The sequence below is a fragment of the Falco naumanni genome, chromosome 6 (genome assembly GCF_017639655.2).
Source record: "Falco naumanni isolate bFalNau1 chromosome 6, bFalNau1.pat, whole genome shotgun sequence".
NCBI lineage: Eukaryota > Metazoa > Chordata > Aves > Falconiformes > Falconidae > Falco > Falco naumanni.
In genome coordinates, this window is record NC_054059.1 from 6,047,011 (window position 1) to 6,073,166 (window position 26,156).

Here is a 26,156-nt window from a genome sequence, read left to right on the forward strand (position 1 = left end):
ACTTGACAGCTTAGGGCCTGTCTACCCAAGCTTTTGTTCTCAACTGATGACAGGAGTATAACAGGGATTATGGCAGAGCGACTGGTTTCTGTAGGCTTACCCCATTGACGTCAGTGGGACTGTATGGATGCAGCACACGTTCAGAGCTCCTGTTGAATGCGAAACAACTCATGAATACAAAAGTAAATATACTCAATGATGACCTGACCCCCCACCCCCCCAGTCAGGACCCTGAGCTAAGAGGCCCAGCAGAAGCACGTGATGAAAGCTGCCCTCACGCACTGATCTTCTCAGCCTCTGCGTTTTGCTCAGCAGTGCTGCAGCAGATATTTAGCTCATGAGCCACGTAATTTTCCCTTCCAATATATACTGGAGAATGATGTGCATGATATAGGAATGCATTCAAGAAAGGTTTCTTCCTTCTAAGGTCTCTCTCTGGATCAGCTTAGCAGAGCTTTTAGCATTATGGCAACTTTAATTTCTTTTCCTGAAAATTCCCTGAGGTGGGATTTGCAGAAGATTTTAGACCTGGTTTGGCTGCCTGTTTAAGCTGATGCAGGCAGGTGTTAAAAATCACCACATATAAGCATATCTTAAACATGCAAATGAGAAAATTTTGATTTCCCCAATCCTGTTCTTTCTTGATTACAGACAAGTGTTCATCAATTTGCATAGTTACCTATTTATTATGAATAGAGCAGCCTCGTGGCAATATTGAGTTGCTGTTGGACACAACATGAGTCACATTACTGTGAATTACACACTCAGGGTAAGAGATACAGATAGGTTTGTTTGCCTGCAATGGGCAGTAAAATGAGTTCATCTTAGATCTATTGAAAAGTTTCAAACTCCCATTTCTTGAAGCATTTTTTCAGCCTCACCCTAGCAGATTTCTTGAAAAAGTATTCTAAAACATAGAGAGTTTATGACTGGATGATAAAAAACATAGCCAAAGTGTTTTGTTTTATGGGGCAGATAAGATTATCTTTCCTAACCAATTCAAGTGATAGACATTGCTGAAGACTATTTAAAACCGCTGTGCAAGAGTCATAACATCATTAATTATACTGCAAATACCAGGTGGTGTTTCAAATATGTAACAGTAATGATTAACTCTGAAACTTATCTTGTCTAATTTACCTCTTCAGAAGCTAACTGCAGGAGTCTCAAATATAGAACATCTGGTAAACGCAAAGTCTCTGTAGACAGAGGCAATTTTTCTACTAACCTGTTGTTACAGAAACACAACCTTTTCCTTTTAAATACACTCTTGACTCCTGTTCATGCCCTTGTTAGCATTATTCTCTTGATAAACTGTCAAAGAATTATAACTAATAATGTCCACAACTGATAAAACTACCGGAGGGTGGCCAAACACTACTTATGCGGTTCTAGTGCTGTGGCTGAGGGCAAGCATGAGAGAGAGTGTAAATCAGCCCTTCACCTCTGCAGTGGCTGATGGTGTTGCTTTTTTCAGTATAACCATGCCTTTTCTCATGGCCATGTGAGAAAAGTAATGAATTTTGTTTAGCACCCATTTCACCTGCAGTTTCACCATGCTGTGAACGTGCAGGAGCACTTTCAAAGGAATGCTTGTGTTGGGAGCAATAAAATTCATCCATTTGCTCTGTGTATCTTGCAGCGCTCCCTTCTACCTCCTTGCTGAAGGGTGATCAGTCCTTACTCACCCACTCCAGAAAGGCAGTTCATGGGCAGTTTTCTCCCCATCAGCTTCAGGGTGCCCTGGTCAGGGTGAGGCACACACTGTGGGAGATAGATTATTCATAAGGGATCACAGAGATTTTCCTACAGATACCCAGGGAGCTTGTGTGAAGCATCCCACACTGCCTCAAGTCCCATCAAAGACAAGAGAGTTACTTGTGGATTCAGCTACCCTAATACTAAATCACGACTCTCAGCTAGCTGAAGCTGACTGCACTCTGGAAGATGAAGTCAGGGTATCAGACCAAGCACGCACTAGTGAAAGAGGCCAGGAGCAGCTTCCATTCATCTGTGTGGCAGGTGCCGAGGCATTACTGAGACAGCGGGGCCAAGGTATGTTCAAGCTTGAGCCCAATGACTGTAAGGCTCAGCTTCCTTCACATGTGTACAGTAATACATAACATCCACTTTCCCATTGGTTATGAACTTGTATTACTTATTCTCAATCAATGTTTTAATTAATTCATACTGTTATCTCCATAGCATCTCCATCTATGGTCCAGCTATTAGTACCATCCCACGTTCAACACAGAGGGATGTTCTTCCCACCAGGGTGGAAAACTGCCCATTCCTGCAGCCCCTGTGGCACCTCATCGCACCACTGGGCATGGGCAGCTCCCTGTACTGGCGAGTGTCTCCCACCTGGCTAGCTTCTGCCACTGCTTGATCACAGCTGAGGCCATCTTTCAAGACTGATTTGGGCACTATTTTTCCTCTCTTTATCACTCGCTCTCCATCACAGCACAACTGAATGAGCATTGCTCCAAGTTCTGCCCCTTCAGCGACTGATTCACCAACTGCGAATGGCTGGGATGAAAGGCAGCCACGTCCTTCTCTCCCAAATATTCAAGCCCTCAGGGGGCTGGAAACACAGCACCCTGACACTGGAACAACCATGTCCAGGGTTAACTCCCTTCCTCCACACACCCCGCTTGCCGGTGAAGATGGAGAAGAACTGGCCAAGCATGTGGCTACTCTAATGGCACCAGTAATATGCAGAAACGATGCTGTGGGATTTCACTCCAGGGTGCTACACCAGGCAGATGCACATAAACAAAGACAAGGAGAAATGTGTTGAAATTATCCTCCATGCTTTACTCTGCACTCACTGTTTGCCAGTGGGGACTCCTTCATGCACTGCATGGGGCCTGCAGTGCTGGAAGGGTCTGTCCCCTGCGTCAGTTCAGTGGGGGCTGCCAAAGAGCAGCTGGCTCCAGGCACCCTGCGTTTCTGCTTGCTGCTCCAGTTCTGTTGCACCTCTTCCAGAGTGGTCAGTGTGGAACTGTATGATCTAAAGCACATCAGCCTGCAGTAAAATAAGATTTGAAAGGAAAAGATAAAACTGGTAAGGAAAATGCCTAAATACTGATATGTAAGAAAACCAGAGTTTCTAGGGAGATACAGTATCTTTACTAAACCAGCTGTGAAAACCAGGGAAAGAATAGGCAAGCTTTCTGAATTTACACAGCATGGATGGGCATGACTTGAGGCAAGATCAGAGGGGCCTGAAATAATCCACATTTTATGAAAAAAGCAAGGAAGCAAATTCAGAGGTAGAACTGAGCTAAAGAATTACCAGGCACAGAGGCTCACCACAGCACAGAAAGCTATTTGTGTTTCCCCATATGGTATGTGAGATATTCCTCGCTTGAACTGCCACTGTAACCTGGGCTCCCTCTCATCTACAGCAGAGAGGCTTGAGACTAAGGATTTTGGGTCTCACAGATCCGGAGAGATGACCCTGTGCTTGGATGAGTTATTTTCCCCAGCTGCCTGTCTGTCAAGTGCAGAAGGCAGCAAGTAGAACAGGAGATGTGTTAGTTGCTGCAATGTATAGCCCACCCCCTCCATGAGCAGCTACAGCAGTTCATCTTTCTGGAGTAGTTCCTATTGAGTTTCACATTTTCAGGCTTTTTCTTTATGAAAGTCCCTGCATTACTGTCCACAGTTTTATTCTAACTCTATGGGACTCATCTGTGTGGTTTGATTGAGCACTTTAGAAAATTGTACTTGACGTTAACTTCCCCTAAGAGCACTGGCACACGGTCCAATCTGCCTTGAGGAAGGGGGTACAGGTCACATAGGTCCAAAGCCACGGAGGGCTTTAGGTGCCTAACATTCAGTGTCAGCCTGGGTCAGTGGCACCGTGTATATGCTACTAGAGTCTTTCATCTCTTCTTTAACCTTGGGTCCCCAAGGCACCTATTACTGGACAAAAGTCACACGCTTATGAGATATTCAACCATTCACATAGATCTGTAGTCTCTAGAGTACAATGGCAAAGCTGCTGAGACTCACAGCAGAGCGTGAAGACAAATGAAGACACCAAAATGCTGGACTCGCAATGATTTGTGTCTTGACAAGCAGGGAACAAATACAGCGCACACGTTGCCGCAGATAGTTCCCAATCCACAAAAGCAAGCAAACAAAAACAGCCAGGAAGGGATGGTGAAATGGAAATGGAATGAAAGTTTTGCCATGTATTTTAGAAAAAGTCAAGGCTGGTGGAATCGCCTGCCTACCAGCTTAAGCCAATTTTTCCAGTAATGGTGTCATTCCTACTCTCATTCAGAATTTTGTTCCCAAATGTGACAGCTAAGAAGAATTATTGAGAAATCCCAAATGGAAATACAAGGCCATGCTCTCTAAAGGTCACTTACGGTGAATCCAAAATATGCAGGTTGTGGATCTACTGACTCTGGACTGCATGTGTCAAGTGCACCCATCTCCTCCAGCATCTGTCCACAGGCAGCAGTGATTTGGCCCAGGACCACGAGGTTTCTAGACATGCCAGCACATCAGTAGCAAGGACAATGGCTCAGAAAACTGGTCTGGTCCTCCTTTCATCCAGACAATGCTTCCACATGGAAACCTTTCTGGAAAGCCAACTGAGACACAAATAGCAATTGCAGATACTAGAACTGCTGAAAACAAATACCCAAAAAAAGGTTTCTCCACATAAAGGTCACTATGAAATTCAGGCTTTGTATGTAAATGAAACACAGCTGTTGGCTAAGTCTATTGTTTAATGGAAAATATCATGCTGCATTGAAGCCCTCTGAAGAATGTTACTGAACTGATTACACAGACTTTCTTTATAAGTTTCTTCAAGTAAAATGACATTTTAGAAGGGACTGTAAATCCAGACTAAGCAGAGAAAAACCAATATAAACACATAGGGTAAAAACAGATCTGTGTGTACCTATGAGATAAAGAGAGATGTCACCTTTGTAATCATCCCTCATAACCAGATGATTCTCCAAGTCAGTCTGAGGAGTCAGTCAGCCTTTTGGACTCTGGGGGTGTCTCCTTGGGAAGGAGGACCTGAGGAGGCATTTATTGGCTACAGTGCTGTCTAATTATGAGGAATAGACACAAAAGCCCCACATTCCTGCTTATCTAACAGCTCTGATGACCTGCTTTTTTATTAGATGTACCAAGAGTGTTTAAAAAACACATAAATGTGGTGCTTACGGGCATGGTTTAGTGGTGGACTTGGCAGTCCTGGGTTAAAGGTTGGAACTGATAATCTTAAAGGTCTTCTCCAACATAAATGATTCTATGATTCTGTGAAGAGAGCTGCTGGGTTGCGTGTGTGGGTTACTGAAGAGGGGAAGGAGAAGGCAAAGGCAGCACTGACCCTTCCCCAGGGTAGCCCCGTGCTGTCTTGGTGCATGACAGGGCCTGTGCATTCCTCCCTTCATGCTGCTGCCACATCTAGTTCTGAAACAGGTCCGCACACCCTCCTTCGGTTTTCCAAGCGCCCCGTGTTTGGGGCAGAGGCTCCCGCTGCCTTGGCTGTCTGTGGCTTTCTGCATTCCTGAGCAGCGAGGGGCAGCTGGCGTGCAGGGCAGCAGCCTCAAGCAGGATCCGCCTGTCACCCAGGTACGGCAGCTACTTGCACCTCTCTCAAAAATGATGGTCTTACCAACGAAAGACCAAAAACCAGGAATGTTGCTTGGGAAGAATAATCAAGGTAAAAGGACAACTTCAAAAACAGGAAAAGAGCAAGAAAGCTACAGAGTATATCAGCAAGCAAAATGTCCAGAATAGAAAAGGGGGCAATCAAGGTGGCAATCAGCTGAGGCCACAAGCATGATTTCCAGAAGGCACCACGCCATAAGCCTGAAGGGTCCAAGGCCCTCAGTGGGTGGGAACTGCCATGGCTCCACTCAGGCCAAGCTGGGGGCTTGCCCATTTATTTTTAAATCCTGCATGCTGATGTTCATATAGCAGCATTTTTAAAGCTGAGATCTTAGTTTTCTCCTCGGCTTTTAGAGAGGAAGTGTTAGGCTTTACACCATGTTGTTAGAAAAGACCAGGCAAAGCCTAAAAACTTAAGCATTGATACAAAAAGGAAATATGTCTGTTCAGACATCAAGGGAAAACTTCCATGTTCTTAGTCTCTCCTTTGAAATGTGTTGCTTTTTTCCATTGCAACTTTCTTGAAAGAGAGATAAGAGATTTTAGGTATTTTCTACAGTTCATTCTCCTTTTCATGCAAATGCTTCATACGTTTACTTTCTACTTACTAAGGCAGCTTATAATTGCAGTTATTGTTTGTTTAAACAGGATAAATATATACTGCAGCATGTAATATTATGTATACTATAAATACTATACTAAAAATAACATATCTATTATTTCCCTAGAACACATTGGCATTGTACCTTAACTTCAGCCCTGGGGGCTATTGTCTTAACAGCTTGATATAATTGTGTAGGGTGAGTGTTCAGCAAGGGGAAGGACGCTGCAAAGGTGGGATAAGCCCACTTGTAATCATGGCTTTTACGACCTGATGGAGGTTTGACTGATTGAAGGAACCTTGAGGAGCTTTAGTGGTTATGGGAGCACCGAAAAGGCAGTACCTCTTCTCAAAGTCCAGATTTTATATATTTGTATTTATTATGCATTATGTATCACCACAAAGTGTGATATATAGAGCGCCAACAAATCTGCAGTCCTCACTCCTTCACACATTTCAGAAACGAGCTAACACTGGAGTCCCAGTGTTGTAGGAAGAAGATGTAATTTGGGAATGGGCCATAATAAAGGCAGTAAAGCAAGACCCACAGCAACTCTCTCTGCTGATTACTATGATGTTACACAGGTCTATCGTTTGTCTTTTTAACTTGGTCAAATTCGCTTTGAAAAAGCAATTCCTATGCACAAAGAAATACTGCTGTTCTAGTTACATCGTTGTACATGTCAAGAGATAGATCACATTTATTATTGTTTAGGTGTATAGATTACTCACTCCATTTTATCAAGAGCTGTGCCAATGCACTCAGGAATAAAAATAAATCCTAATGAATTTACAATGACAGAAAGCAGTTGTACTGATGTGTGAGACATGTTCCAAGCAATGAAGAATGACTGAGGGAAAACTGGCAAGTACTTACTAACTGACCCAGAAATGCTCCATGAGGGCGTGGAAGAAATCACCTCCACTAGCAATGCACTACAGGAGGGAATTTCAGGGCTCCTTTATGCTCCAGACAAGACACACAAGCACTTTGGACTTAGACTGGGACAAACTTAAAATGATTTGCAGGGTCTTGCAGTGGGTCAGAGATCACTTATGAGCATTAGATAGCAGGGTACAATTCCTCCATCACTGAAACACCCAGCATTTCACTATGGGCTCCCCAGAGGCGGGATATTGCTTTGCATTTAAGAATCCAGTTCAGTAAAGCACTTATTTGTATACTCAATAGTAAACAGACAGATCAAGCACACGTTGCTGCACAGCAAGGCTAAATCTGCTCCAGCCCATGACACGAGGCATTCCCCTCTCAGCAGCACAAATACAACAGCTGTGCCACCAGCTGCCAGCTCTTTCTTCTCCATCCCCGGGGTTCACAAGATTTCATGTAACGTCCAGTGCTAAAGCATAAGCATGAAAGGAATCCCTTTGCAGAAGATAAAAAAATCCAGCCTGGCTTGCTTTGCTTTATTGCATGCTGTCATTCCTGTGATTGCTCCTTCTGGCGTAGCTCCATTGTCTTAAAATAGACCATCTCTGAAAGGGCAGTCATTAGAGTCAGCAGTTTATTTTGAACAGAGAGAAGCACCAGGCATTTCAGGAGCCTGACAGCTTCTTTTCAACCCCACGATCAAGACAAACCTTCTGAGCATGTTTCTGTGCCAAACTACTTTTTGGCTGAACTGATGCTCCTGTCATTTTACTTTCATGTTTCCAATTAGATGAAAGAATTCAGCAAGGGGTTTCCTGCAACGACCTTTATCGTCACATCTTTTGTATATGGGCACCTACCTATAAACTTGTGTGGTGATGATGTGAAAGTATAGCTAAGCCTGAATATTGCAGGCTGAGATAATTAATACAGCGTGACAGAGGCTTTCTTTAGGAGTCTTTCCTTCTCCTGTACTCTGTGCCAGGGAGTTTTGTCCACTGTGTTGTAATCTCCCTTGTCATGGCACTTGCCACAGCGGGAAATAAACGTCCTAAGAATTAATAGGAGTGTTAAGGAGATTAAGTCATTAGGGCCTTTGCTAAGTGAACACCACATTATTCACACACTGAGAGTTTAGCATGTGTTTAAATGCTTTTAACAAGTGCGGCTGAAGGAAGGAGAGATCTCACCCAAAAACATGCTGCATAATTAGAGGTGAAAGAACTATATGCCCTTCCAGGGCACCGAGATAAATACGATCTGCTGTCTCACCCAGCTTTCTACACACGTATATGATTTCAGTTCCTGCCTCCCATATGTCCTTTTGCAATGCTCCATGTCACTCCTCAGATGCTTTTACAGTCAGTGCTGATGTATTTTGTAAAAAACAAAGTCAGGCACTTTTACTGAGGCAGAGCATCTTCTCTTCCCTGGGCTGATTTCATCCTTTTGTCTCCAGTTCATCCCACTGCGCTTCATTTCCAACCAGTTTAAAAGAAACTCTGCTTGGAAAGTTATTTTTCAAATGCTTTTCCTTTTTAAGACTGTTGCTGGTCAGGTGGTTTTCCTTATCACTGTGATGTTGACTCAGAGCAGAGCAGGGCAGACAAAGGGAAGGAAGCAAGGATGCCAGGGCAGTGCCAGGACTTCTTTGCACCCCAAGGACAAGCCAACGATATCTTACAGCCGTGCCTTGGAAAGTCAGTAAAAGATGCAAACTGTTTCCTTTTGGTCATAAAGACAGAAACACCTTTAGCCAAGGAGGAGATGTTTGAGGATCTGTGTTATAGCAGAGCTGTAAATACAAGCAGAAATGCTTCCACACCTGCAGATCGCTTTGCCCACAGCTCAGCTCCTGTGAGTGGCACAGGCACACGGAGCAGGGGTGATGTGCTCGCTGCCGCTCTTTCCTCATGGCAGCATGTGAAGACAGAATGCAAAAGGTGGATTTGCCTGAACCTTAGGAGCTACCTAGAAAAAAATGGAAGACTCCTCGGAAAAAGTTCGAGGCTTCTGTATCTGTTTCCATTACAATGAATTCTGAGCCCGAACTGATTTTTCTAGTCTATTAACTCCCCAGTTCTTCCTCAGCCACTGTCAGAAGTTTGTGCCAGTGTCGCTTGGCAGGCCTGGCCCTTGGAGGGAGCTGCTCCTTCTCCTGATGACAGCTGCCTTGGCCTTTTCCGCTGCCAAAGCTTTTCAAGATGTGAAGACGAGGAAACTGGCAACAATGTTGAACAAGATTTATTTAGCAGTTCGTTATTGCAGAATCACAGACCCACAGAGGCTGGAAGGGGCCTGCGGAGGCCACCCGCCACAAGCCCTGCCCAGAGCTGGGCCGCTGAGGGCAGGTTGCTCAGCCGAGCTTCAAAATCTCTGAGGATGAAGATTCAACAACCTCTCTGGGCTACGACAGTCTGCTCCAGTGTTTGACCACTCTCACAACGAAAATTCTTTTCCTTACACCTGATGGTAATGCCTCTGGCTCCAGCTTGTGTCCACCGCACCTTGTTGTAGCCCTGTCCACTGCACTGCTAAGCAGAGTTTGGCACCATCTCCTCTATACTGTCCCATCCGATGGCCCTTTGCTGGGCTCACCTCAGCGTGTCCATGTCTTCCCTGTACTGGGAAGCCTGAAACTGAACCCACTACTCTGGATGTGACTCCCCAGTGCTGAGCGGAGGGGAAGACACATTTCCATTGACCTGCTGGCAACAGTTGCTGATACAGCCCAGAGCACTGCTGCTTCACATCCATCAGGACCCCCAGATCATTTTTTGCAGAACCAGCCCACCAGTCAGCCCCCAGCCTGCACTGGTGTGTGGGGTTGTTCTTCCCCAGGTGCAGGACTTTAAATCTCCCAGTGCTGAGCTCCATGGGATTCCTGTCTGCCCATTTCTCCAGCCTGTCCAGATCCCCCAGCACAACAGCCTGCCCTCCAGCAAACTGACCACTTCTCTCAGCTTGATGTAGTTCCCAAAACTGCTGAGAGTGCACTCTGTCAAATCATCCACAAAACTAGTAAAGAAAAACTAGTCTTGGCCCCAGTGATGGTCCCTGAGGGTTGCTGGTAGTTGGACTGTGCACCACCGGTCATGTCCTTTGAGCCTTCATGTCCAGCCAGTTTCCCACTCCCCATCCACTGATCTAGTTCATATCTCACCAGTTTTGCTGCATGGATACTGTGGTGAAGAGTTACTAAAGTCAAGGTAAACGGCATCCCCTTCTCCACCAAGATGGTCATCTCATCATAGAAACCAGTCAAGCTTGGTCAGGCATGATTTTCCCAGACACCTAGCCCTTCACGTGTTCAGAAATTACTCTCAGGAGGATTTGCTTCACAATCTTCCCAGGTCTTCAGTAGTAAACGTAGAAAGACTCTCAAAACATTTCAGACAGAGAATAAAATACCAACTCCTGGAAAACAAGTAATAATCTTATAAATGTCCAGAAATATACCTGGAAAAGTGAGCTAAAAAGCCCAAGGGAATATTGTACTGCCTTTACAGGGACTGGGGGCAAATGAGAGCAACAAAGGGACAGTCACCACCACGGCAGTGGTGTGAGAGGTGCTGCACTCCACTTAAACTTCCAATGAGACGTCAGCCAGCATTGCCACAGCCATCCTATCTGTGTCCACCTCTGCACTACATCAATCTGTAACCCCTGATGATGAGGCCTCGGTCAGATCAGGAGCACCAGATAGTCCATGCTAATTAAAAATGCATCTACTTTTAATGCTTAATTAAATGCTCAAGTGCTAATTTACAGTTGTTAGTGGCATAGGAGGGGTCAAGGGTGAAAATTGCAGTATTCAGGATGGGTGGTAAATCGTTGGACTGCCTTTGGATTTTAGGAAGGCGTTCATCTGCCTGGAATGTTTCCTTCCAAGACACTCTATTGAATTTTCTTTCCTTTTTCTTCTTTTTCTTTTTTTTATTTTGTCTTTTTTTTTTTTTTTTTTACTGCAAGGACAATAAGTACTCACAATCTGTTCCTGCTCATTGTGCTTCTGGTAGCCAAAAAATTACGCCAAAAATTCCATTCATCTGTGCATAAAGATTACTAACGGTATTGTACTTCCTGTAATATATTATCAGAATTAAATTTAAGTAGGTCAAGAAGCTCATACAAATAAAGATGCTCTAAAAGTTTGTTCTCTTTAGAAACAGCTACTTATTGTTAAGAGTTACTCGCTTTCTAGTTCTCAACTTGTGAGACCAAATAATGCAACAGCAAAGGGCCAAGAGGGGAACAGTCCAGTACAGGCAGCAGTGAGGAATAAAACAACACCCTGTGGAGTTAGGCAGAGACTGACATTTTGATTATCAATGCTAGAGGCAAAATCCTGTTTCCCACCATATATGATATACTGCTGCTTTAAGCATAAATGTTATTGAATCTCCTGGATTAAAGAAATTTTTTTAAAAAATGGATGTGGGAGGAACAGGGTCAATAGGTGGCATTTTCATCCTGACTTGGTATTAGGGACAGAGGATGGCAGGATGGTTTTCTTAGCCCTGGTTATGCAAGAAAAATGGCCATGTCCTCAGTGCTGTGTATGTAGCTCTGGTCTGTGTCCCTCTTCAGCCTGGACCTTCCTTCTAGCAACCCTGAGTGAAAAAGGGACATACATTACAGTTTAAAACAGTCGCAGCAGTATTTCGGAGAAATGGAGCTGTTCAGTACAGCATGCAGCCATTCACCTGACCGGCATTCATTTCAGAAACAGGTCATTTTTATGAATGAACAGTGACTCATAAAGTCTGACCCAAAGCTCACTGAAATCAAGGGGAACGTTTCTTTTTGTTTCAGTGGATTTGGGTCAGCTGCATGACAGGCTAAAGGGGTTTGCACACATCCAGCAAGAATGTGGAGACAATTAAAAGCTTATCTGCAAAAATTGGGTTTACAAGATCCTGTTCTAAGGGATTGCCACTTGCCCTCATAAAATAATCTGCTGCCTGCTTTTGCGCCTGAACAATGAAATGAACCTGATGGATTAGCTACTATAAAAAGTACAAATACTCTCTGTGAAAAAATAAAGCCTGCCATTTCCTGATGTTTTCTGTTGCTGAATCCTCTAATAATTGAAACTGCTCTGCCAGGAGAAATTTGCAGGCTCCCTGGCAATTTATTGCAGTGTCTGAAAGGCTTCCCACTACCCACTCACTACAACCTTGAACAGCAACTCACAGTGATCTCAGAAATTACATAGGCAACAAGCAAAAGCAGAATTTGTATGTGTTCATCCTATTAAAATTATTGTTGCAATAGAAGGACCATCTGTCCATTTAATGGGAGAATATGCTTTAAAATTACCGAACCCTCTCCTCAGCTGAGTATGTATATACTTTGTTCTTTTTTAAAAACAAAGAGAAAGGGCTTTTTTTTTTTTTTTTTCTCTTTCCCATGAAAAGGCTAAGGAGAGCCTTTTCTGACATCATTTTGTCCTTTTGTCCTGTGCTGTAGCACTGTTAACTTCAGTGGGTTTGGTTGGTCCTAATTTACCCCAGTTCAGTGGAGACCAGACCCGCTGAGGGCTGAGCCTGGAGTACATTTAATGACACCTGCATTGAAGGGTCCTGGTCATCTCCTGAGGGTATCCCAGACTGACTCACAAGGGCTGACTAGCCCAGCAAAGGGCACGTTAACATTGATCAGGTTAACGGAAGAAAATCTACAACCATGAGCCCATGCTCTTCTCAGAAGATGCTGTCATTCAGAACCTGTCCATTAGAGAAGATTTGAGCAGCATTTTCTGCTGCAGATCCCCTGGATTTGAGGGCAGCAAGGCTATATCTTTACTTCAAAGCAATACAGGTCAGGGTCAAATGCCCCAAAAGGCAAATGACACTTCACACTTCATACCCATCAGTGCAGAGTCTCTTCTTTGCTTCCCTGAATCAAGGTGGCCTCATCCAGGGTGCCCGCAGGGAACCAGTCCTGCTTCGCATCCTCCACAGTGCATGTACCAAACCTCTTCTGGAGTGTGTCTCCTGAAGGCAGCCCATACTACCAAAAACCTTCCGCAGAAATGACATAAATACTGGCTATTGTTAACATGATTGGCCAGCCTGGACAAGTCTTTCAGAATAAAAGCTGCTCTGAAACAAATGGTGGGCACCCACAAGATGTTTTCTGGCTTCTGATTATCTTCATTGTGTGCAGAGGTGCTTATTACCATTTGCATATAACTTTAGCTTGTCAAACTGTAATTTGTCTGCTTCTCAAATTAAAATGGGCAATAGGAATATGGCCATTTTCCCAGCTCACAGTGCAGTGCCAGCCATGTGTTACAGAGAGCTGATCCTCTAATCATGTAATAATGCAAATGGCTGGGAAGGAAAAATATAATTAGCTCATTAAGAAAACAGAAAATCTCTCCTGTCAGGCCAAACCCTGATTTAGCAATTTCATCATCATGTCCAGCCAAACAACAGAAAGTGAAGTGCAAACTTTCTTTTCATTTGGTTGTAGCCTACATAAGACATATGAAAACCCCAGATGCAAAATTAAACATGTAGTAGGCTACTATTTAAGTAAGGCTTGGTTCCAGTTATTACTCAGCTCTTTCTTCAGACTGAGATCTATGATCACTTCAAAAAGATATCTGGGTTGATACAAATGCTGTCTCTTGTCAAGTTGTGCCTGTGACTGTAGCACCCGCTCTGTACATGGCCTTGCTCCTTGAGCTCGCTCCTCCTCATCCTGCCCACACCTGCCCACGGCACTGCTAGTTCAAAGGGATAAAAGCCCACTCAGCTCACACCTCCATGCAGGATAAAGCAAACACAGGAAAAGCTTATAGTGATCACTCCATGCATAGCGTGGGAGGATGGCAGAATAAGCATTCTTGAGAAATACGTATTCTATTTCGGTGAAACCTGAAAAGTGTTAAAGCTGACCATTCTCTTTCTGAACACAGACAAAGATGAAAAGAGTGGAAAACTCACATTTCAGCTGAAAGCCACAATTGCTTTTCTGCAGAACATCCAGTTATAATTCTTTTAGTTGTTCAAAATTCAGAATTTTGATGTGGTGGGTAAATTTGACATTTAAAAGAAAAAAGGGGAACAGCAAGTGTCCTGAAAAATATTCAGCTGAAGTTGAGTATTCTTGAGCAGTGGGACCCTAACAAAAATCTTATGCTCATTACTTTCCCTCCTTTTCTGCTAATAGAGATGTCTTCCTACAGTGTTTCCGTTTCCCTGAACAGGAATTTCCTAACAGTGACTGATGGTCTGCCAGAAAATGTACAACTGATTTACCAGTTTTAATAACACCAAAGAAGCATCTTTCCAGCAGAAGAGCAAGGTTATTTTAGCCTTCAGCTTTCCCTGCAGAAAAGAAGGTTTTTACACTGTTCTGTACCTTAGAGCTGTGGTGCAATGCCAGGTATATTGATGAAAATATCTCTCTGCTGTACTAATGCTGGTAGAAGTCATACATTCAAGGCCCTGTTCAATCCTTGATCTTAATCCTAATCTAAAAAATCATCATGTCAGATAGTGATAAGGAAACCTCTCACTGGACAATTGTTTCAAAGGGGGTAATTCCATTTTTTCTTTGCTGTCTGGGTGTGCAGGAAGAATACCACCGCCACTGGCAGGACATCGGGGGGCCCTGCTTTTAATCCACTGTGTAGAGGGAGCAGCGGGGTGTAATGCAGGTATAGCTCAGGGCTCCTCTCATCTAGTTAATATTTGGCTGCTTAAGGATTAGCTGTGCTTCATCAAGTGAAAATTATCCAGTATTAGTGAAGCACCTTCATATGACAAGCCAGGATTCATGGGAATACTGAATGCAAATGGTGCTATGGTAAAACTGTCAATAAAATCCTTCTGCTAATATCAAAGTAAAAGCTCTGAGCATCAAGACACCATGGTAAAAGACAAGAAAAATGTTTCCCATAACAGATGAGGTAGCAGATGCCAGCATACCAGCTGTGGGAGTGCAATACTTTATGTGGGGAAGTGGCACGTCTAGGTGGGAAGAAAACAGAGCAAGTGAACCCAGTGCCAGAAGGTTCAGCAACATCCGCAGACCCTGGTATGTGGTGCTAAGGCATCCTTCCCTGCTTGAACCCCCAGCTTTGAGCCTTTACCCTCCCATCTCGGTTCCTCATGATCTTCAAAGAGCAATCGGATCTTTTATATATTTGCAGGAAATTTTAGAGAAGCATTATGTGAACATCAGGAAGTCAAGGAAAAATATGTCAGTGTCCTTGGAATAAATAAATGGCCCAAAGGATTGATTTTTAACTTTCCAGCTCACCTGCTTCCCTGTATGCTCCAAGCAGGTCATTTCTTGAACTCAGCATGAGAGCAGTGACTGAGTAGAAAAACCCACCAAGAACTCCTGAGGAGGTTGCCAGCTGCAAGTCATGATGCAAACCCCCCCAAATCAGGAGGCAATCCTTAAAAAATTTTCCAAGTAAATAGTGTTTGATTCTTTTCCTCTCTTTTCTATGCCTTCACAGCACACATTACTAAGTTCTCTGCAGTTCCACTGCATGTCACGTAACTCCCCTCACAGTCACATCTTGGGGGTGGGGGAGTTAATTGTGTGACCACAATTTGACTGTATAATCATAAGTCTGGGGAACTGGGACTTCAGGAGAAACGCTGCATGCCATTCAAGCTTCGTGATAACATAAGGAGAGTTGGCAACACTGCTGTGCTATCTCTGGGCAGCAGAGCGTTTGGGCAGGAATAGCTCTGCATGCCCACAGCAGGCAAGAGTGTCAGCAATTTCTTTAAGAAGTATAGAGCGATTTTTGTATTACAAAGGACCATGTCTGGAAACTTTTTCAACCGTCCATAAACATCAACCCTTATTTCATCATAAGCTGAGTTTCAAAATGCCTTTAACAAATGGATTCAGCTTGCCCCTGCAAAATGTCACCAGCCTCTAGCCTATGAACCATGCCAAACACCGACCCCTGCAAGCCAGCTGTCCCATGGACACGCACAGAGCAAAGCCACCTCTAGGGATATCTGTCCCAGCTTTCACACAAGAGTTACCCTCTGTGGCTGTGCCAGGGTCTGCCACCTCTGCTGGGAGCATCTCTGTGGAGAACCACCTTCAGCTCATCTTTCTTCCATCCCTGCTTGTTGGGGAATTTTTATAGCACCCCTGGAGGAGGTATTCCCACCAGCCAAATAAACCCACCCTCCTCAGGCTTTTTACAGGGAGCACTGACCCTACCTTTAATCAGCACCAGTACCTAGAAATGCTGAAATGTCACAGTCTGTTGTGGAGAACCAGGTCACCTCCTGGTACTCCCTCAGTATCATCAGTACAGGTGGACACAGAGCAGTGCTCTGCGCCTTATCGCTGCCCACATCTACAGAGATTTGAAAGGCTAAAAGGGGATTTCTAAAAGCCCTCTGCGCTCTTTGAGGGACCAGATCATTTCTGTGTCTCATGATGTTTTGAAATATTAGTGTAAAAGTCCTTAAAAACCAAAAGCATTGCATTTGCTGTCAGATCACAGCTAAGCAGAAAAACACAGCAGGCAAAGAACTCCCTGCTGAGCCCTAAAGCTGCATCTCATATTCGCAGTGAATTTACCAAATCAAATCACAGGGCAATTTAGAGAAACTGGAAAGCATGTAAGGTCTTGCAGGTGATACTTGCTCTCAGATGCAGTGGAGCATCTCACATTCAGCTCCAAGTGAGGAAGGCGCGTATACGATGGCACTGCAGGCAAAGCTCCAGAGAGCAGTACAAAGCAAGTAATAAAGGTGCACCAAAGCACCAGAATAAATACACCTCAAGTCAGCTAAGTGGCTGAGTTGAGAAACAGACCCCATTTACAAGGTACAGCCAAGTTTGGGAATGCAATTGCAGGTAGAATAGTCAGATAGAGAAATAAATAGGCTTCTGCTTGAGAGATTTGCAAATCACATACCCTATCTGTAACCCAGCAAGCTAAATTGGATTGGGACTTGCTGAGAAATCTTTAGAGAAATTATGTTTTCTTTTATTTCCCTGTGGATATATGTTTTCACTGCTCTACCTCCCACCCTCTACCAAGAGGACAGATAAGAATGATTGCCAATGAAGTGTAATGTTGTGAGCAACGTGGGAAAAGGAAGCTGCTGCTTTGAAAGTTATGCTGATGTGCCCCTGTGAATTCCCATCAGATGCAGGCACGGGCATAACAACACTCTCTCTAAGATGGCTCATTTTTGCATCAAAATGGATTGTGTACCAAGACTTAAAACAGAAGTTTTCAAACTGGCCTCTGATGTGGGGCAAGTTCAGATGCTTGCTTTTGATAAACATCGAAACGTCGATACACCTCACTGATGCCGTAGGTGATATTTTTCTAAGAAAAAGCCTGGCTGGTTTTTCTATGACAGGTTCTGGATAGTAAAAGACCCTGATTCAGGATGCATTTTGATCACCATCTGCGCATGCCAAAAATCAGAAACACCCGAAAGGAAAAAGATCAGGGAACATTTATTAAGTTATTTTGTTTTCTAATCACTGACTTTGGAAGGAAAATAACAAGAGAAATTACAGGATAACGTTGCTTGACAAGCAATGCTATTACCAGCAACATGGAAATACTATTTATTAACTGTAGCCAGGATGAATAGAGCTGCTCTTAAGTGGCTCTGCTGTCTTCTTGCTGATATAATAGTAATACAACAGTAGATGGCTGCTCAAACCTTCCTAAGGCTACCAGAAAGGCTACGTTTTGCACCTTTCTGTGCAAGACCACGTAGGGAAATGACATGAAGATCTGTAATGGTGTCTCACTAGTGGTTAGGGACTCTGTTTCAAGTGGAGTTTTCCTGGACTAGCTCAGTACAGTCAGCCAGAAATAAAATGGTTTGAGGGAGAAGTTGGACTGCTGAAACACAAGAGCTGCAGACATTTATTTGCTCTTTTATACAGTCGCCTGCTTCAGGTGAGGACCTGCAGTGTAGATTTTCAGAAATGCCTATTTAAGGTCCATTAAAATCCACATGAATTGACACTGATCATTAAAGTTGCAGACCCCTTCTGCAGAGGTACCTTGACATTAACTTTCACCAAGTAGTCCTTACTTTTTGCTGCAATTAAATGTGGACTGATTTAGAGAGGGATTTGTCTGCATTTGCTAATAATTATATTGTCTTTTTGTTACTAATTCATCTAGCAGCATCCTGCAAACGTAAATTAAAACAAGACAGACTATTCTTTTAAATGAAAATTTCATAGTCAAGTTACCATGACGAGAAACTGCAGGTAGTGCTGCTTTCTACTTAGATCAAATGTCGCATTGATAAGCAAGATGAACACGCAAAGAGAATCTGTTATTGAACTGTCAGCTTGTCCAGTTCTTAACTCACAAGGCCACAATTTGACCACTTATGCCAAGGAGGCTTGTAGGCAGAGTCCAGCACCAGCCTTCGCTCAGCAGGAGGAACAGCTCCTCTTGCTCTTTGCCTCTCCCAGCTGGGGCCCAGGGGCATCCCCCGTTCTGCTCCAGATGGCAGCAACTCCTCCTCGGATGTGCTGGAGGCTGTGAAATCCCTGTGGGCAATGTGGGAGCCTTTTGATGTTTATGTTTTGACCAAGATGAAACTCCATAGGTATTTCCTTGCTCCTCTATTTCTGTCCTCCATTTCCTTCTGCTTTTTCCCCTTTCAGCTTTTACTGCTTTTCCCTCTGTAATTTTTCCTTATGGGTCTTTTAATCTTTACATAACAATTTCCCTGGAAATACCATGACAGCTTTGGCATTTTAGTCAGCAGAAATCTGTGAGGCAGTAACCTTGTCTGTTACAAACAAGAAAGCATGAAGGAGCCAGGTAATTTCATTTGCACATTTCTCCATTTTGCCCAATGCTGTAATAACAGAGTACAACCGAAAGTACTTTGTGCTTTCCGACCTGCTGATGCATTACACAAAATTTATTGAATTACACTGCATCTATTTTTTAGAAGAGAGTGTAAGAATAGTATTTGTCTCATTCCCAATTCATTTCTGAGAGAAAAGTATTATGATGGACTAACGGTGTGTTATGAAACATGACATCTACTCAGTATCTTTGGCACCATAAATGTACGCCATGTAACTGCACGCATGCAAATATAAAAATACGGTAAAAGACGTTTTCCTTCAAATGTACCCAATATGAGAGGAGATAATAAGTCATTGCAGGTTACAGAGATAACGGCTGTGAAAAGAAACAATGAAGGTGAAGTCTGAGTCCAATATTAACCGTGAACCTGAAGGTCTGCCAAGTCCAGGCAGCCTGAAGCTGCTTAAAATCTTAAAATCTCCCCTGAGGGAGTCTGGAAGAGCCAGCGGTCTTCGGGCAGCTTCAAGCACAGGATGTCACCTGCTACAGGAGTGCCTTTGACCTGCAGTGGACACTGCACGGCAGTCTGTGCACAGCCAGCCTGACATTTGCTCGGGAAGACATTCACCAACATGAAGCTAATTCTGGGAAAGTCAACAGGTTTGGGAAAGGGCCACCCCAAGAGAATAGAAAAGTACCCTCAAAGCTTACCTTACTGGAGTAGTGATGAAAAATCCATCACCGAAGAAATTCTGGGAGTATTTTTTATCAGATGGACCCAGTTCCACTGGGTCCCAGACTACCAGAATTTTCAACAGGTGCTAAAATGTCTGATGTATAACAGAACAAGGCTGAGATGATGCTTTTGGTGTTAACAGGTGATGCAAAATCCTCAACAACCCATGTCACGTAAGGACCTAACCTTCAGCATAAACCACAGGATTTACAGATGAAATACAAAGCTCTGGATCTAGATCTTAAATTCCAACACAGTGTTTGGTGTCAGCAGTGATTTGCCATCTGAATGAAACACCATTTGGTTTACAAGTGATAAAGTGAGACTGACCAGCCAAAACAAGGCAGGTGGGTAATATTTCCATCGGGAAAATAATGGATTAGGATGCTTTTTGATAATAACTTCCCACTGGCACCACCTAGAAACTTCACTTTCTCTCCACTGAAGTGGCACTCCTCTGAGATGAAGGATTTAGGAGAGTTTCTTGGTCTGAATTGATTCTGACAGGCTCAGATCACTGCAATTAATGGTTTGGGAGACATTTAAAATGCCTTGGAAGAAACAACTTAAATGCATAAGCTCTAGGATACCTTGAGAAGAGATGAGATAGGAAAAGGAATAAAATGGTGAGGTATTCTGTGAAAAGATGGAGGTATATAGAGAAAACTTTACTGGTTTAGACTATGGGAGTAGACCAAGGTTTCTTTATTTGTTTGACCACATTCCAAAACAGCAGCATACTGTCAACTTTCATTGTCAGCTTTGAAAGCCCCCAAGATACCAAAGCATCAGATACAAATCACACAGCATACACTCAAAACCACCAACATTTCTCTGTCCTGGTCACACTCCATTGATTTAAAAGGAAATAATCTGCTTTTATAGTGGATTTGGAGGAATCAGAATCGCTGCCCAAAGATGGCTTTGAGAGTTTTGGTGAATAGCTGAAGGCCTTTTTCTGAAAGAGCTCAAAGCACAAAGTGAATGAACCCACCATTGCCACCTTCAGGTGTTCATAGCAGAAAACTGGGAGAGGCTTCCACATTGCCTGGTTTTGGGGCATCCAGGACACTTTAAAAACAGGGTAAGTAATTAATCATATGAAAATAGAAGTCATATACTTTCTAAGCATGTGACTTAATCTAATACTGCTATAATATTCCAAAAGCTTTCTTGCCCTTTTTACAGAAACCCTTTGTCCTTCCTCCATCCACTGAACTACTTTATGCAGGAGGAATTATTCTAGATATTTTTTCCACTTTTCCTTCACTCTTCATGTGCTTTGAATTGATTCATGCTCCATGGCACTTCCTGGAAATTAAAATATGAAGGAGAAGAATAGGTGCCAGACTAGAACTAACAGCTGATGAAGTGTAGTTTCATATCCATAGTTTAATATCCTAGTTAATGTAGCCAAAACTGCAAGTCCCCACGGATCAGCCTGCATTTCTCCTTAGGTTCTAAGGATGGGGTTGAGTCCACCTAACTCCAGCTGTCTCAGGTCACTCAGTGACTTCAATAGCTCCTTCAATATCTAACGGGGATGAACAGATACCAGTAAACATGCGTGCAACCCACCTGAAAACTGTGGGTCAAGGGAGGTTACGTGAATTACCCTCTGAAAGTGCTTTCTCATCCATTGATTGCAGAAAGAGGCTTAAAGACAAGTTGAGGCCAGAAGCCTGCATTTAAGTACAGTATTAGATGAGATGAACTCCAGCTCTCAATGGCAACACATTTGTGAATAAATAACATGACAGAGGTGTTAAACAGCTGTATAAATACCTCGGGTATTTAAACTCTCCTTCAACCCATACCACACACACCTGCCAAGATCATCACCCGTATTTGCTTGTATCATTTTCACTGCATCCAGGAATCCTTCTCTCCCACAGCTCTACGACATTAACACCCTCCGCTTTAAGGCTTACCTATTCCTGCAAGCAACCTTCTGAGTCCCCTGGGCTACCCAATGAAGGATGATGCAAGCCTGATGGCCTGTATTTTCCATTGCCTCCAGAAATACTTCAAACCTTGCAAAAGGAGCTGCATAAAATTTTCCCCTCTCCCCCTTCAACTCTCATTCCTGAGATTTCTTGGTTCCAGCTGTATACAGCCAAGCAAGAGCAACTCCAGTGCGGTGTCTGTGATTTCGTACATATTTGTATCTGTTGTATATATCGCTGTATGGACAGTTACACGCACAGATATGCTTTTATATGCACATGAAAATAAAAATTTAACAAGTTTACTATAAAGGTCCTACTCCTCCAGACGTCCCCATATGAAAGTATCCTCACGCTTGTGTGGGTCCAAATGGAAAAATCTGTATCACAGCCAGCCTGTGCAGGTCATGGTCCCCCTGAGATACGACTGAATTTTGTTTCTTCAGAGGCAGGAACGTCTGGAGCTTTGGGAGAGTCTTCCTATATAAATCCCACCCCAAGAGGAGCGAGGTGACCATTTCAGCTCATGAGCCACAGTGGGCATGATACAATAGGCTTGAAATTCAGAAAAAGGCTACCGTTGATGAGGTTTAAACAAACAAACAAAAAAGCCCAACAACACACACACAAAGAAAACCAAGCAGATATGACTGTTGAAATCTTGGAGCTAAATTAAATACACACTCTGCATTAAAATCAAACTCCAGAATTGCTTGCAGACTCTTGATCTCGAGAAGGAGGCTACATAAAATTGGAGAAAGCATGCTTATTTGGGATTTTTGCTCTCAGCAGTAGAAACCAATGCATTTGAGAAGCAGCAGGTGAGCTTTTGATGTTCTTGAAATTTCCAGTACTTCAGCATCTGGTTTTCCTGAAGAGATTTGGCCATGAAAGTGCTAGCATGGAAATGTGGATCCTTGAAAGTAAATCAGGCAACCAGACAGTTAGCTCTTTACAAAACCTTAAAGAATGAAACACTGCAAATATCATGTGATTTTTAAGAATTGGAAAACTCTTCCAGCAATTATAATCTGCACCGTTGCATCTTTTAAGAGCTTTGTTCTTCCTGAAGCAAATGGGTTTAGTGCAGTGTTACTAAAGTGCTGCAGGTAATGTAAATGCAAAATGTATTATAAAAGTGGAACAAAGTTAAATAAGGAAAGGTAGAAAAAATTCTGTGTTCAAAAGTTAACCAAAAGAGCACCTTTTACTGAAAAGATGCAAAGGAGAGTTTGAAAAAGCACTGAACTCCCTATGAGCAACGTTCAGAAACAGAACAGGAGCAAGTTGTAAAGACAGGGATGTTTTGAGAACTGGTAAGAAAGGTATTGGCATTTCATCCTTTACTATTTTAAGAGTTGAAGCATTCCCAGCTGGGCCCTTTTTAACATCCAGCATTTAAAAGTCTTAGTCTAGCTCCATTACTTAAAATGAGCATAACTAAATTTGCTCTCTGAGTAAAGAGACCAGGGCCAATAAGAGAGCAGAGAGCTAAAATTCCTTCTGCAGTGGTCAGTGCAAAACAAAGCTACAAGTCACATCAGAAGGGAAGGGATAAACTGGTCAATGGTTTCCCACTCTTCTGTTGACAGGCATTCACTTTCCACAGCATTCCACAGCATTCCAGTTTGGTTTTGTAAGTGAAAATAGTCAGCTTCTAGGAAATAAAGTATAAAAGAAAATAATTCAGGACTGAATTCTTTACTAAAATGTCTCAGAATTCCTATTTTTTACAACAAATTGTTGGGAACTGTCCTTAAATCTCGAGAAGGATCCTGCTTTTACAGGAAACATCTACAAATAAAAGGCTTGTGCTATCCTGTATTAAGATTCTAAATTTAATGATATGAGAAGAAAGTAAATTTCCCCCAGTGTTAAATAAAAATCTTATGAACCTATATGCATAGTACTGATAGTGGCACAGAAAGATGCTAGTATATAATGAAATGCTTAGTGCAAGCTTTTAAAGATACTTCTATACAGTGTTTTAAGGAATGTTTCCCTGAATACGTATAACCTGCTTCAAGGAGGCTCATATAAGACTCCTACATGTTACTGCAGTATGATTAAATGTCATTATTGCTGTTCCTTTTGTTGTTGCTATTATTATTTTTAAAACTACTTATTGTCAGTGGCTGTCTGCACCTGTACAAGGTGTGCACAAGAAAGTCAGAATCCACAAACTTATTGGGACCTGTGTGTCAAGACTCATCACTCACAAAAAAAAAAAAAAAACCAAAAAAAAAACAGTGTCATAAGCAGTGTGGGTCCAAAGGAGTCAGTATTTGGCAAAGAAGCAGGATGGAAAGAAGTTTTGGAAGTGCTAGTCCCTAACAGTGGCATTTGAATGAATGGGAAGAAGAACTGCTAAATAATGTTAATGACAACAGATGGCAATTTGCAAGTTGTGATTATTCAGCTGAAATATAGGTGATTAAAAAAAGGTGTTGCCTCTTTCCAGAAAGCAGCAGGTATGGGAAATGTACCTTTCTTTTTTTTCATCAGAAATAAAAGCTGTGCTAATGATGCTGGGTTATTTTCTAGTGTAATTTCTGTATTTACTGAATATGAAGTTGAATAGAAATAGTCAAAACCATATATAAGGCAATTTTTCTTTCAATCTACCAAATGAGATACCCAGACAAGAAAGCCCAGTTAGTCATAAGTTTTTCCCTTTGGTCTTAACTTTGATCTCCATCCCTTCGCTTCCAGCTCCCCACCTGGTCACTTGGGCAGTTTGTCCCATTGAGGTCTTTGACTCACTGGCCTTTACAGTCCTTTTTCCAAAACTAAGCATAGCCTAGCAGAGAAAGTGCTTTATGCTAATGCTCCATCTGTGATTTGGCTTGGCTATTCAGAAAATTTAAATATATCTACTATCCACAAGCACCGCTTCTTCAGCTGGAAGAGGTAACTCAGTGTTAATCCACACATTATCCTCCAGGGTCATTTAATGCCACAGTAGCAATCGGTCTTCAAAGTGTCTTTTGGACAACATTTTACATGACCGTCTGTAACTCATTCTCCTCCCTAACACTTTAGCTGTAACAAGAGGGAATGTTTTGGAGCTCTCAGTTAATACAGAGCTCACAGTGAGACATCAGATGCATCTTTTCAGTCCCTGCCTTGCTTTCCACTGCGCTCACACTGTTAGTATTGTAATAGCTGGTACACAGCGAGGCAGCGTAAGACATCTAGGAGGATTAATTATCACAGGCTTTGGGGCTTTGAATCATGTACTATCTACCCACGGTTTTTTATCTGGAACAACCAAACCCTTGCAAGCAGAGTCAGACATATCATTAAATCCCAAGGAGACATTTCAAGGGCAGTATCTCAGCAGCAAGTAGAAAGGTAATTTCTTTGGTAAGTTAGTTAAAAGCAAAAGAAAGGAAGATCCATCCAGGAGTGTTCCCTGTTCAATAAACACCTCTGGAGCACACAGCAAAACAGCCTCAGGTATAGGCTGGAAATGAAGTGATTTCACAGCGATGGTGTGACACTTTTGCAGCCGATGGCGTAGTGACACCTGCTGATGAACATATACATTGCAAACACTTGTTAGACGAAGTGTTGGTTCACACCTGCGTTAAGCTTATATTTTGTTCTGTCTCTGAACTCACCCAGCTCACAGTACTACCATACTACCACAAGCCCACTACCGAGAGCACTGCAGACCCCCAGCCGCTCCCCCTTGCCAGCGCCTGCCTATACCACTGACTGGCCATGACGAGCTCATTTCCTCTCTAAATTTAATGCCAGCTCTTTTTTTATGGGACTACAGGCTGCATCACGACGGTGTGAGGGAGGATACGTTATTTTTCTGGCCATGACATACACCAATAGTGACACCTACTTTTTGCAGTGTCACAGCACAAAGGACTTTCCTCGCTGCAGTTTGAAAATTAAGGAACTGTCTTTGGCTGTTTCTCCAGTTAATCTCTAATTGTTTGCAAATGATACCCTGGAGATGTATGTAAAGACAGGAGCAGGATTCAGAAACAAAGCTGGAGGGCTCTAGCTACTTGTTTGAACCTGAAAGCAGAGATTCACTCAGTCCCACCGTCTGATACACTCATGCATTTCCACCAACTGGATACGTACATCCTTAACCATGTGTTCAGGCTACATTTCTACGTTTCCCTTCATTCACACAGTGGTGGAGGAAAGGCAGGGAGTCACTTCAGTTACTACTAGGCAAGGTTAACTTATATGCAGCTCTAATTTATATGGGGCCCTGAAGGTCTGGATCCTTTTTTTTGGCTCTCCCACTGAGCCTTGCAATGACCCTTATCAAGGCACTCTTCTGTTAGGTCCAGCGTGCTGTTATCTCCTTCAGTCATGTCTGTTATCTTTCCAGCAATAAGCTCTTTCATACTGCCTGCACTGGGCCTCTGCTATAAGCCCTCGGGTTTGTAAAAATCCTACCCCACTACAAAGAAGACCCCCAGACCCCCTGAAAAAAACAAAACTTCTCAACAGGCAAGGCATCGGTTTGACACTGACAGAATAACAAGGTAATATCTAGTTTT